Source organism: Amborella trichopoda, chromosome 4, assembly GCF_054954075.1.
Source record: "Amborella trichopoda isolate Santa Cruz 75 chromosome 4, AtrichopodaSantaCruz75HAP2 v2.0, whole genome shotgun sequence".
NCBI classification, from domain to species: Eukaryota; Viridiplantae; Streptophyta; class Magnoliopsida; order Amborellales; family Amborellaceae; genus Amborella; species Amborella trichopoda.
In genome coordinates, this window is record NC_142339.1 from 11505249 (window position 1) to 11520549 (window position 15301).

General features: G+C 33.9%; 1 non-coding gene and 1 pseudogene across 2 annotated transcripts; both read right to left on the bottom strand.

Moving 5' to 3' along the window:
* Window positions 1-2570: 2570 nt before the first annotated feature.
* On the bottom strand, window positions 2571-11057 carry LOC148782291 (ABC transporter G family member 1-like; annotated as a pseudogene). The gene is made up of 6 exons (XR_016053206.1): window positions 10197-11057; window positions 6965-7044; window positions 5626-6175; window positions 4217-4411; window positions 3904-3990; window positions 2571-3246 (listed from the first exon to the last, which is right to left on the bottom strand). The product of XR_016053206.1 is annotated as an ABC transporter G family member 1-like (transcript).
* A 3704-nt stretch (window positions 11058-14761) lies between these two features.
* LOC148782292 (small nucleolar RNA SNORD14) lies at window positions 14762-14886 on the bottom strand. The gene has a single exon (XR_016055160.1). It is a non-coding gene; the product is annotated as a small nucleolar RNA SNORD14 (small nucleolar RNA).
* Window positions 14887-15301: the final 415 nt, after the last annotated feature.

Genomic DNA, 15301 nt, shown 5'->3' on the forward strand with positions numbered 1-15301 from the left:
TTGAATTTTACTTTTTCTTTGGAGGACTATTATTTATGTGACCCGATTTTGGGGGACAGTGTAGATCTCCAAGTCCTTATAGTAACATGTGGGGGCTTGGACACACCAAACAATTTTCCTTACATTGAGGGTATTTTAGTCCTTGGATTATTTTTTAGGGAAAGTCTTAAGTGTGACCCTACCCACATATAAAATATATGTGATCTCTGCTCTCAATTGTAAGATCTGAGAAGATGGCTGGAATACCTTGAGTCACAATGCCATAAGTTGGCTCTTGAGTGTCAGATCTTGATCCGACGGCTTAAAATATTTTATTTGTAATATTTTTATTCTATAAATCATTTTGCAGCGAAATTTGGGTCACATATATATCTAACAGGGGTGAACTTGATAAACATAAATTAAAAAATATTTCCCCAGATAAAACAATACTAGAATACCCTTAAAACTTTAGAGGCATTCTGGTTATTTATTCTCCCCATAAATATTTTTTTATTTTTTTGCTAGGTGGCCAATAAGAAGATGGGATACCTTAGTAGAATAAATATTTTTTTACTTTTTGCTAAGTGCCCAATAAGAAGATGGGATACCTCAAATTTAACTTGATTTTCTTAATTAAAAATCAAATAATGTTTTGGTGTGACATTGTAATATGAGCAATCCTAACAATCTATTCAAATTGAACAGCTGAGAAGTGGGATCACATGAAATCTATATGTGGGTGGATCACGTGGAATGCTTTCCGTATATACCTCTTTCAAGAGAGGGGCAAGTTAATAATATTAGTTTGAGAGCAGCCCGTGTCACTCTTTCGCCACTGAACATTTTGTTAGATGTTATATGCATCTTTAAAAAAAACAAAGAAGAAGACATTATTGAATTTCTGGGTTCAACAAAAAAAAGGTCATTACCTTCATAATACAATTACAAAGTATATGGATCATCGACCTCATGTTTCTTATTGAATTCCATGGATGGGCTCTTCTAAGTTCAAAGAAGCCATAGGGAAGGGAACACCTATGGGAAGCCACTACGTTGCAATAAGAGAATGTTACAGAAAATCCGTTTCTATTTTTGGAAATTTGAAAATGGTCATGTATATCCTATATTTTACACTAAAATCTTACTTTTTTAATCTAATAATGTATTTCAATTCTATATTTTATATTTTACACCAAAGTCTAACTTTTTTTTTATAGTGAATAGTGTATTTTAATTCTATCTTATTTTCAATACATTTGATTAAGTTCAAATTTTAAGTATCCATGCTTCTTATCATAATACACATGTAAAACATTATTAAAAATATATTTCAATGACAAAAATACCCCCATAAATTTCAAAATTTTTATATATTTTGTTAATTATTATTTTTTTATTTTATTTTTATTTTGGTTATATTGTGAGATGTTGATAGAGAAGTTTCCATAAGGCCTAGGTATTATGAAAACAAGATAAGCCACACCTAAAATCCTCATCTAGAAAGTACTTTTGGCAGCATAAATTTTCAACATCGATAATGAAATTTGAAACTCAAAAAATGATACACATATTGAGAATCTATGAAAACTTGCTTTTAGGGGAAAATGGATGGCCTAGATAATTTGTTACAATATACATTATTTTTAGAGCTTAAAATCCTAATTTTTTTCCAACCATAACGTTCAAGCTGAAATGATCGATGTATATATTTTCCAATACTTGAATCGCAATTTCCAATATTTTGATAGGGCTGCAGCCTTATCAAACCAATTTCCAATATTGATTCCCCAAATTTGAGCTAAATTAAATAAAATAAAAGTTAAAACACAATTCACACTCTCAAAAAGTGAGACTATAAAATATACATGTCGATTTTTAAATTTTGATAATTATAAATTTTGCTTGAGTGATGCCTAAATTGCGATCAATCCTATATTTCATGAGCTCATTGAGAGAGAGCAAGGAAGTACAATAATAATACATAACACTTTTGTTTTCTTTTGGGAATACATATATAAGTTTTTTTGTTTTGATAAGTCAGTGGGGGAGAAAGCCTCATCCCAAAATTTTCATTAATAATAGAATACATACGCATAATTACTATACAATAAATAAATGGCAATGGAAAAACATATACAATGACCCTAGCCTGACATGTACATTAACATCATTTCAAGTAAACAGATGATCTCTGCCCACCATGAAGGGGACTGCGTCATATTTGATAATTTCTAGGGTTATCCAACCTCATAGTAATAAGTGTACCAATACGTGTACTGTATATTTACCCCGGAGATCCAACTTCCATGTTCCTACGAAATCAGCTTGTTTCATCTGTCAAACGGACAAAGAGATAGGAAGAAAACTTGTATCTTCACTATTATCAACAGGTAGATATAAAATCAGTAGTAATTTTGCAACAAATTAATTTGTACAGTAAGAAACAAATTCTATTCTAGGAGAAAAGGGCATTTCTTTCTACTCTTCTGTCGCTTGCTAGCAAGGCCGAGCTAAAAGAGCCAAAAAAGCCCTTACATATTGGAGTATGGCCACAAAGGCCTCACGACTGCCATTTACTTCATGGTCTCTTTTTTCTATTATTTTAAAATACATTTAATAATATTATTTACTTTATGCTATTTTCAATAAGTTACTTTTCAACTATTTTTTCTTCATCACATTCTCACTAAACTTAATTATGCCCAAGAACATGAGCCTATATAAAACCACCATGCCCAACAATATGGCCAAGTCCACCCACTTGGAGTACCCCATCTCCAATTGCCATGTCTCTGTTAAAATCTTCTCTCCTGTTATGGTGGGTGACCCTCCTATTAAGCCATTAGGGAAAGTAAGACCCTCAAACTCATTCTTGTAAAAACCTTGGTTAGCATACTTATGGAATGCGATGTAGTACATTGGGTACTTCCAGAACGGCTTAGGCAAGTCGTTAGGCAGTCGGAAAAAGCCACCGTTCAGCATCATGACACCTTGGATACCGGCACCGGTGATGATGCCCATGAGGAAGTCGGGGACGAGGCTCGCAACAATCATCATGAGGCTCTCTACAAGCATCATGCACACAAAGAGGACTAGAGCAAAGTAGATGAAGTGCTCGGCTCCATCATGAAGACGAGCCAGGTAGTAGGCGATGGCTCCCGGGATTAGAGAGATGAGGAGGAGGTAGGGGGTGGAAGAGATGGTGTTTCCAATCACATAGGCGCCCACGTCGTAGTGCCCGTTTAGTCTCTCACGCCCGAAGATCTGTGACCATGAGGATCAATCCATGTGAGAGAGGCAGAGAGAGATCGAGAGTCTCTAGTCATTTGCATCTTGGATTATTAGGTGAGATGTTTTGACCCCTCGATGTAATTTTTTTGTTTTCTTCTAATCTTTAAGCTTTTTATATGGAAAATGTTTATATAGAGCCGAGGCTCTAAACAATCAAATTAGAGTCCACCTAAAACTTTTTGAGGTTGTTTTGATGCCCAAATATCCTTAAATTGATCATCTCGATATCAAGATTCATAGACATGAGAAAAAATTGGATTTCAAGTTTTAGAAATAGTGTATCTTGTAACGCATTTTTGGACCGTCAATTTTCAAGTTTTTATGGATATGCTTGATCTACAGTGTTTTTCAAACTTTGAATTTTATTACTAAAGATGAAAATATGGTTTAAGGCTATCACAAAGATTTCCAGTATTTAAACTACCTTTCTCGATACTATTTGAAGGTGCGCTTTACTTTGATTGTTTAGAGCTTCAGCTCTATACAAATTGCACCCTTTTTATATAGGTTCGTGGTTCCGTACTCTTGATTCTTTTTTCTTTAGTATTCTACTTGAGTCATCAAATTTTTTTTTATTGTTGCTGTAAAAAGGAAAATAAATATATGGAAAGATAGTAATGAAAAAACGACCTTCATGTCCTCCACAAAGAAAGGGAAGCCTCCAATCGCCATGAACGTCAAAAATGCTGCCACAAACATGAGCATGGACCCTCTCGCCTAAAATGTTTGTCAATACAAAACACACGAGAACCATGATATTTAGAAGGTAGAATGCATAGGTTGTTCAAATTTTGATTGAAGTTGAATGGACTCGAGGCAAAGGCGATCAGGTGCCACAACATGACATTTTGAGTCCCATTTTTACCACAAGTAAGGCTGTTCCCCACTGATCTACCCTAAAAAGCAAAAAAAACTTTTAATTGAAGCACAATGTCACACTAACCTGAATGGAGCCAAAGTTGTGGCCAATGTCAAAGAAGATGGTGCCTACACACACGCACAACGCAATGTAGATTCCTAGGCGCAACCAATAATATCCCAAATCCCTATACATGTTCACAAAAGATCTTCTTGTCAAGACTGATGCTTGTGTAAAGAAGCTTGCTTGGCTTCCTTTCTTTGTCAATGCTTCTCCCTCCTATAACAAATCTTTCAAAGAGTTAGACATACACACATATGGAGAGAGAGAGGTCTTAGACTCTTGGATATATCATCTACACGAGCAAGGACTTGTTTGGCCATGGTGGATGACTTGTAAGACTTGACTAAGATTTCAATGGCCGCAAAAGCTTTTATGGCCTTGGCCTCGGGACCTTGTTCAATATCCTAAGGAAATTGACTACTTCTTAGTGACAGGCAACAACCTTGGATCAACAAACACCAGCCCAAATCCAAGAATTGCAAGCCTAGGAGTGCTTGAAAAAGTATTGGGCTTGACTTTGGCCATCATATAAATATATATGATATATATTCTCCAGCATGGCATAACTCGGCCCATTGGCCAGTGCACCTTGCTTTTTAGAAAAATATCAATAAAAGTGTCGAAACCCATTGCAATGTAGCTAAAAGAATAAAAAGATTACAATTTACAATATAAATGGATATATTAATCGGGTACTTAAAGAAATTGTGGAAGCTTTGTCTTCCAACTTGCCCCAATTCGATATTAGGAAGCCATAACAATTAAGGGTGCTTTGGTAATTTTAGCCCCAAATAAGCTTTAACTATAGGATGTGGTTTGTATCGAGCCTAGGCTCTAAACAATAAAAATTAAAGCCTACTTTCAAATAGTATCGAGAAAATCTTTGTGAAAGCTATAAAATATATTTTCATATTTACTTATAAAGTTTCAAGTTTCAAATTATCCATGAAAACTTGAAAATCTTGAAAATTGACTGTCCAAAAATATGTTACAAAATACAATATTTTGAAAATCTTGAAAATTTTGATGTCGAGATGATCAAGTTGAAGATATTTGGGAATCAAAACAACCTCTTTTAGTAAATTTTTATAGGAAGGCTCAAATTTGATTGTTTAGAGCCTCGGCTCTGTATAAACTTTTCCCATAACTAAATGACACTTTTGAGGGAAAAATTACCAAAAGCCTCCAATTTTTTTGGCTTGTCAATACTGATTGGGTGAAATTTGGATAGTTTTTAACATTTTCTTTGATGAAGTGATTGATTGATAATGAAATTTAAAGGCATATCGCCAATTGTAATTTGTAATATTTTAACCCATTTAGTGATATTGTAAAGGTTTCAACCCATTTTCCCTATTTTCTTGGCCCAAACCCGGTCCAAAAGCCCACATAGACATGAGAGGGGGATAGATTGTGCATATTCCAATTACCTTATCAAAGTCAGAGTTGATGGTGCTGAGGAAGTGATCTGATGGGTTTCTCATTGAAGGGCAAGGGAACCCACTCAGTGCAAAAAACTCACTGGCTGCAGTGGCAGGGCCAAAATACACAGTTTTCCCAGTGGAGAAGAGGCATAGTGTGCTGAAGAGGCCGAACACCTCAGCACTAGGCTGGTGTATCGATGCCACCACGGTTCGACCATCATGTGAAGCCAAACGTGCAATTCGAGTCATGACATGGTAAGATGCTGCACTGTCGAGCCCACTAGTGGGCTCATCAAGAAAGAGAAGGCTAGGTCTCGTGAGGATCTCAATACAAACGCTCACCCTTCTCTTTTGGCCACCACTTAGTCCCTTAACGCCCCAACCCCCTATCCTTGTACGCATCGCATTTTGTACCCATCTCTCGGATGGTTGTCTCCGCCCTCTCTCTCTTTTGGGAGCTCGACATGGTGCTAGGCAACTGGAGCTGGGCTGAGTAGTACACCGCTTGCCATACCGTGAGGGGGGTCATGAGTGTATCATCCTGGGTCACATGGTCCTAGGATCCAAAAGGCATATGAGCCTATATAGATTAGAAATTGAAAGTGAACGGTGCTGGATCGGTCCTTTGCATCTACGAAGAGGTTTATATAGAGGCGAGGCTCTAAACAATCAAATTAGAGCCCACCTAAAAAATTTCATTAGAAGAGGTTGTTTTGATGTCCAAACATCCTCAAATTGATCATCTCGACATCAAGATGCATGGACATGAGAAGCAACATAAATTTCAAGTTTTGGAAATAGTGCATCTTGTAATGCATTTTTGGATCGTCAATTTTCCAGCTCTTCATGTTTTCACGGATTTGCTCTATCTACACTATTTTTGAAGCTGTAAAATTTTTAATTAAAGACTAAAAAATATTTTAAGGCTATCACAAAGATTTCCAATATTGAAACCATACTTCTCGACACTATTTGAAGGTAGGCTTTACTTTGATTGTTTAAAGCCTCGGCTCTATACAAACCGCACCCTTACTTTTAAGGTGCATGATATATCCTACACCATAGGAACATGTATTGCGTTCTAAATGATGAATGGTCGAGATTAACTCTATCCAATTGACTGCTCATCATCAAGAATTGTTGTTAATCTCTCAGTGGATTTTGTATGTTCCCATGGTGTAGCACATACTAAATAGAACTTTAGGAACCCTGTCCTTCTATTTAGGAACCATGTACCTTAGTATAGGGTCCAACGACTAAATTATGAGGGCTCAACGACTAAATTAAGAGGGCTGATCCCAATGTAAAATCCAGAATTAATGCATCAAGTAAGGTATGTCCATACCGATGTTCCATATGCTAGGGCTTGTTTCGGACCATTGACAAGGATCTCCCCTGTTTGCTTTGTGTTAGAACTCACTCGGCCTACAAATCAAGCAATCCAAGTGTAGGACATCACAAGTGTCAGAATACAATGAACACTCATGAAAAATGAAAGGGCTGTGTGATCTAGCACAACATGTACAATCAAATTTTTTGCATTCTTTCTTTTGCAATGCCGGCTAGATGACTTACATATGTCTAGAAAATATAACATTAATTTACAAAAATAAAACCAAATGCAACTAGGACCTTCTCTTGCACACCATTGCAATTCTATGAAAAAAATATAGTTAAATTCATTATTTTTAACAAATATTTGTATTAGTAGGAATTTAGAAGAGATGCTATCCTTGTACAATAGAGTCTTAATGAACAAAGTTTATTTCCGTAAATATTAAATTTAAGTCCTCAAATTATAAGGAGTCCCTTAATTTTTATTTCCATTACAAATAAGGAATGCGACATTTTTTAATTTTTATAAAATTTAATTATTAACATTTTATTGTTAAACATAATTTATTCCAATTTAAATTATGAAATTTAAAAATAAAGTAATAATGTTAAAGCATCAAAGGCTATCTATTTTCATTGATAGCTGCTCGTGACTAAACACACTCATTTAAGGAAGGAACAAGTTTAGATGAGGTGTGAACATCAAACTATAGAGGTAAAGCGTACCATAAACATCCACTTAAAATTAATCATCCCGGCCACAGAATATAAGAATATACAAGAAAGATTTCAAGTCCTAGAATTAATGCAATGAACTATTTGGACCATTCATTTTCTAAAATTTAAAGCAAGTTTAGATTAACAATATCTGCACTATTTTTGGAGCTTTAAATTCATAATTTAGAAAAATATAGATTTTCAAGCTACCATTGCTCGAGCAAATGGAGAAGTAAAAGTCTAATCCGAGATTGGAACCCTAATTATCGTATCAAATTGCATTGCCTGCCTTTTATAGGTAACTTCAAATAATCTGTTTTTTTTTTAAATAACATTTTGTTTTCTTTTGGATAAGTTGGGTTACTGAAATTAGGCTCCCTCAAAAATAGGGGCGGACCAGGTTGACAGCTTTATTACCCTTAAAAGGACGAGAAAACCCTAATGTTCAAAAAATTTTGTGCATCCAAACAAAGTATAAACAACAAAACATCGTTTTTGGTGGTATTAGAACTTCGCTTTGATTAGAATGTTCCGTTTTGTTACGACATGTTTGGTTGGTGCACGTTAAAATTGCCTTATACATATTTTTGTAAATAAAACTCATCATAAAATATTTTACTATAAAATGGTCCACTTTGCATAAAAATATAACCACATTTCAACCCATGGCAAGCATTTCTCTGGTTTTATTTAAATATAATATATAAATTACTAATATATATTTATTTTATGTTATGTTATATTATACTATATGTTTTATATTATTAATGTATATTAATATTATATATAATAGATATTACCTCGATATCTATATCTTCTCACTTATTTTTGGATTTTGTTAAAACCCCATCGACAAATGCTATCCCCACTTGGACCAATACAACACCAAAAGTGCGTCAGAAAGGGTGGAGTTGAAGCTTAGCCTTACATATCCAGTCCCTATACATTGAATTCAGAACTAATGGAATAGCTCTATAATATCTAAAGAGGAAAGTTTATATAGAGTTGAGGCTCTAAACAATAAACTTTGAGCCTACCTCAAAAAGTTCACTAAAGAGGTTGTTTTGATGCTCAAATTTATTCAAATTGATCATCTTGGCATCAAGATGCATGGACATGAGAAAACATGGATTTCAAGTTTTGCAAATAGTGTATTTTGTAATGCATTTCTAGACCTTCAATTTTCAAGTTTTCATAGATTTACCGATCTATACTTTTTTTGAAGCCTTGAACTTTATAAAAAAATATGGAAATATATTTTCAGGCTATCACAAAGATTTCTAGTAGTGAAACCATATTTCTCGACACTATTTGAAAGTAGGCTCTAATTTGATTTTTTAGAGCCTATGCTCTATACAAACTGCACCCATAAAATTATATACTATATTACGTATATTTATATTATACTGAATTATATTATATAGATATATATTATATTTATAATGTATTACATATTATATCTAATATATTTAGTTTATTATATATAATATATAATATATTGTATTTTATTAATATTTAAATATTATTTGAATAAATATAACTATATATTTTAAGTTATAATATTTAAATAACACATGTATTTAAGTACTAAGCAAGTTATCAAACATATGAATTACCCAAAAAAAAAAAAACAAATTGCCAAACATATGTCAACAAACTTTAAAAGATGAAAGTTTACAAAAGTCTTTTTTTTTGCAAAGTGTTTACGTTTATAAATATTTTTTTCCAAAGAAACGTGCCCTTAGACCAAGCCCGGATCACAAGAGCCTACCTAGACCACTAAAGGCTTCTACCAAATAAAAAAATCAATCGCCCAAAATATTTTGCACTCCCCCTTGGGAGTACCTAGTTACTATGGGTAAAACTCAATTTAGAAGCACTTTAGGATTCAAAATTCCGGAGATGTAACCTTCTCAATCCAGAAACCAACTTTACTAATTTTTTTTTTTATGAATCACAATCTCGATGTACTTAAACAACAATGCCTCAAGATTAAAAAGAGGCTGTTCATTTCTTGGAGGTTTAGATCGCAGTGCTAGAGAACTCAAAATCAAAATTCTCTTCCCAAAATAATGATAGGGGGTTCCTCAAATCTGAGATAAAAAATCCTTTTAAGTCAGTCTTTTCCCCAAGGGATAAATTAATATGTGAACAATTGTTTCATGCGGGCTGGACTGCATTTCTACAATATGCGATCGATAGGTATAAAGTATCCCTCTTAAAGATGGATGCAAATAGGTGATCCATCTAAACGGTCCAAATGTTTTTCTTTTTAATATAATAATTATTTATAATTTCAAAATATATTTATTTTCATATTCATGATCTCCATGGTAAAAATTATATATTCGCTAATTATTAGGATTAAATTATATTTAAAATAAATATAATTTAATTGCCAAGCCCACATTTCTACATTTGCGGGCTTGGCCGCATGCTAACCACGTCCTTAATATATTCCCACATGAACATAGTGAACATGCTCAATAATAAAAAAATCTAAAGTTGAAAGAAAACCCTCAAACCTGTAAGTGCATCGAGAAGGGTTGACTTTCCGCACCCTGACGGGCCCATGATAGCCAAGACCTCGCCTGGTTGGGCGCACCCATTGAGCCCCTTTAGAATTGTGCATGCACCCTCTGTCCCAGGAGCCGTGACCCACAGATCGGTCCATGTTAATGACAATTTGGACCCAGTGGAGCCTACTGGATCAATATCGGGCCGAACAGACTTATGCTTGGTCCTACCCATCTCCACACTAGTCTCAGCAGTGTGTTTAGAGCAAATCTTGGCCGGTTGGAGAGCTGGTGAATTGAGATGGAAGAAGCATTCGGTGGTGGTTGATGCATCCTCATCTGTGTCGGAGTCATTTAGGCTCGGGTTTGGTTGGAATGGTTTGGGAGTGATTTCATCAAGGGAGATGTCGTCTTTGGATTCATGTTGGAAGGGATTGTGGTCGAGGAAAGGGTTTGGGGATTGTGTTGGGCTCGACCTCGGCGTCCATCGTGGGACATAAGGGGGTGAGGCCATCGAGATTGAGAGCAGCTTGAACAAGAATGTAGGGGAAAGAGAGAGAGTGAGAGAGAGAGAGAGAGAGAGAGAGATTAGGGAGGGGCGGACGGGGGCTGGGAAGACTGGTCTGAGGGGACGATGGTTTTAAACTCTTTTTGGTCCATTTAAAATGCGCGTGTAGAGGTATTTTGATCATTTTAATTTATCGAAAATATTTTTCGCTAGTGCGATTTTAATAGAGGAATGAACATAAAAGGTTTAGTGTCAAATTAGTCTATAGAAAAAAGGAAAATCCACGCATAGTTCATCAAGCACTGAACTTAGGGGCCCGCTTGTGGAAAAAATGGCTCCTGCCATTGTTTCAAATGGCTCCTGCCTTTGCTTCAAAAGAAAATTTAATGGCCTCAATCATCAATGCAAACAGTTGCCTCTCTCTCTCTCCAATGACTTGGAGATGCAGTTGTCTGTCTCTTCACATGGAGATGACCCACACGTCTTTCTCTCTCTTAGATGGTTTTAAGAGGACCTGACTTTCTACATTTATCATGGAAATTTTTTTACTGAATCACATCAATGCATTGTGCCTATCTTCATGTATAGAAACTCCAACTTTCGACCTGATTTAGAGGTGTGCCTTCTTGGATTATTTACGGTGGATACCTCAAGGAAATACTCTCTAATTCCCCGAAACTAGTTTTTGGGTCCACACGTAAATTTTGCCTCCCTTATAGAAGGGACTCGCGAGGAGGGCTTGTAGCAAGCATTTCATCAGTGCTTCTTTAGTCAATGGAAGCACCATGGAAGCTAGAAAAGGAGCCCTTCTTCCCCACCCTCTGCGTCTTATCCCAATATTACCATTCACTGCTGTCATGTGCTTTTTCGATTTCTCCATGGCCTTAGAGGGCTCCCCATTTTGTAGAGAAAATGAAATAGTGGCCCTCTTGGATTTCAAAGCTTCTAATTCCAACCCAAATGCTACATTGAAGGTCCAAATGGATTCCTGGAAGGGGTTGAATTGTTGTGAGTGGGAAGCAGTGGAGTGCCACAGTTCCTCTTGTAGTGGTTCCTACATTTATATTATTTTGGGATGGGTTGACGCAATAATATAAATCCAACGGCCCATATTAAAAATGGGTTGAATTGATGATGACGACTTCATTTTATAATATAATTTTAATATTTTTTCTATAAATCCCAATCACATGAAATTTGGAATATCCATTCTTCTCATCAAGGCACATTTAATAAAAGCTCTACAAAATAATTTAAAATAATAAATTAATCAAAATTCCGTTTAAAATTTTTAAGTGTATTTTGGTCTTTTTATTAATTATTTTTTGATATCTTTATTTGATTATTCTATTTTTAAAGATAAAAGCCTTAAATTTTAAATGATTTAGATTTATAGGAAAAAATTAAAATTAAAATGCAAAATACAATCCAGATCATTAGATCTACCTAAAATCAATATGGGCCATGGAGCATTCACTGTAACTATCAGCTAGCGGCCTGCCCTCCCATTCTCCCTATTATTGTATATTAAACTTCCCAAGTTTTTTTTGTTATTTCAATGCACATTTTTATTAAGGGTGTGGTTACAACATTAAACAATTCAATTAAGGTGAACCTCCAAATTTTATCATAACTTGTAATTTTGGTATAAAAAATTCTTAAGATTATTTGAAAAACTATTTTCACATCTAATTATAAACCTTTAAGCTCTAAAAATAGTTAAAATCAAGTAGATCTAGATATATATGAAAATCTTGAAAATGGATGGTCTATATATATGTATGAAAATCTTGAGAATGGACGGTCTAGATAATGTGTTGCAATATGCACTATTTTTTAGATTTTAATCTTTTTTTTTTTCTTTTTCATATTCATACATCTCAATGTCGAGATAATCAATTAGAAGATTTTTCAACATTAAAACAACCTTTTTCAAATGGATTTTATAGGCGCATCCGTTGTTCTACATTTTAAGGTACATTTCATGGATGCAACCCTATGTAAACTTTTTCAGTGATCTTCTTGTAGTATAGGTATATGGTTTCACATAAGATTCTTGTAAATAATTGTGATCTCCTTATAGTATAGGTATATGGTTTCATATAAGATGTTTGTGAATAATTGTGATCTCCTTGTAATATAGGCTTCAATGAATACATCGCTTCTTTTTAACTGGGTTATGTTATTGAGAGTTTGTTTGAACTAATTTTTTAATGTATTTCCTACACTCTGTTTCCTGCCTCGCCTTTGGATGTCGTACATGCGGAGATAATATGATGGAGGTATATGAAGTAATTATTTAAATGGTGTGGTTTCTGAAGGGTTACAACCTCAAAATTAAAGCGAGGTCCAAATTTTATCATATAATTTTGGTATAAAAAAGTACTCAGATTAATCTCAAAATCTACTTTCATATTTAATTAAAAAGTTTTAAATTCTAAAAATTAAAAATAATTACAAACAACTAGATATATGAATATATAAAAATCTAAAAAACGAAATGTGTTGCAACATGCACTATTCATTTTATTTTTTTTATTATCATGCATCTCAATGTCAAATCTCAATATCAAGATGATCAATTAGAGGATTTTTCAGCATTAAAATAATATTTTCAGATGGATTTTTAAGGTGTACCTTTAATTCTACTTTTTAAGATTGCAACCTTTCAGAAACTTTTTCATTATTTAAATAATATTTTACATATTTAATTTGTATTAATTCCTACATAAATTTAACTGGGACTAAAAATTTATTATCATCAACCTCCAAAACCAAAACTGATTTAATTTTTACAAATAAATTATAGAGAACCAACTCAAAACTGATTTAATTTTTACAAATAAATTATAGAGAACCAACTCTCATTGGAAGAGATTTTTGATGAGAGAAATTTGTTGGAGGTTTGTTTCCAAACAAAGTTTATTGTTTTATACGAATTGGAAAATGATTTTTGGAGTGAGACAAGTTTGTTTTCAATCAATGTTTAACTGTATTATATTGATTAGAATACAGTATTTTTCATTGTGATTTTGTATGCAACGAAACAACTCAAGAACGTCTATTTGTAATCTCGCCATACTTTTAGTCAACCGCAACCCAAAATAAGCAACATGAATAATAACCATTTTAAATGTATATAGTATGATCTCATTCCCTCTACCAAAGTAATGTAATTTTTAATAATTTTAAGATTACGCTTTTCACTGCCTTCCTACTTTCGTGATACATCTGTTGCAAATTTTCCCTTCGCCGGAAAAATTTGAGTTTTTCAAGAGAATATAAATTTATTTTTTGTTGCACTAAAAAGAAAGCGCAATTGTTTTTTGGGGAAATTATAATTCCCCCCCCAAGAGCTAAACTTTCGTGAAAATCGAAACCTCTGATACATTCCATAGCATGGCCAAGTTAATATACTTTTGAGAAATTAGAAACAAACAAAAAAGGCCCAAATAAAATAGAGAGCTACCTTATATGGATAACTCAGTTAAAAGGCCCGAAACAATTAAAGTAAAGCCTAGAAAATCAAATTAAAACTTTGAAGCGGTTATTTGATGCCAAAAACATTGATAATCTCAAAAGAAAAAATATTTTAAATCTTGGTATCCGTATCTCTTGTAATACGTTGTAATACATTTTGTGGAACATTAGAGATGTTGAACATAAGTTTTCCTGCCATCAACTTTAAATGCGATTGAAAAAAATCAATTTAAACATGAAAAAAAAACATATTAAAAGTCAAAATACATCCAGGAATAACACAGAGGAATACTCACTCCAAAACGAGTATCACAACCAGCAAAATTATTCTAAAATGTTAAAACAATACATAAGAAATCATAAAAATCTTAAAAATGTCAAAAGAGCAAAGAAGAATTCATAGAGAGATCGAGAGAGAATAAGCAAGAATAAGATAACAAAAATTAACCAAAAGAGACCATTAAATAGATGGACAAGAACATCTGAGAGAGAGAGAGAGAGAAAAAGAGAGAACGAAGACATAACTTCTAAAAAACCACAGACTTTAAAGAAGGACAGGAGTAGGACTGAATTTTGTGAGAGAGAGTGTCTCAGACATCCAAGGAAGAGTTAGGCAGCATTAGCTCTCAAGCCTGGCGGGGCGAAAGCTCTTAGGCGGCCACTGCGAATGTTTTTCTGAGAAAGAAGCGTTTCCTTTTATCATCATTGACACAACCATTCATCCAATATAAACATCTTCACATGAAGATCACATCAAAACCATTACAGAGTTATCAAAGACCTTGATTTAAAAAGCCCAACAGATCAGAGAAACAAACCCATTGAAAGGTTCATTATGTTATCATCCCGACCTCGAGATATATAGGTGTAAAAAAAAAAAAAAGTTATTTCAAGGTTGGTTTGAAGTTTGAAAGGTTTTTAACGGAACATCTCGACATCGTGATGTACGTTGAAAAAACAAAAATAAATAAATTTCAAGTCCCAAAAATAGTGCATCTTGCAACACAATATCTGAATCGTCTATTTTAAAGATTTTCATGTGTTTATAGATCTGCTTGAATTAAACTATTTTTTGGGTCCAAAATTTAGAATTAGAAATGAGAATAGATTACTAAGCTATCCTAAG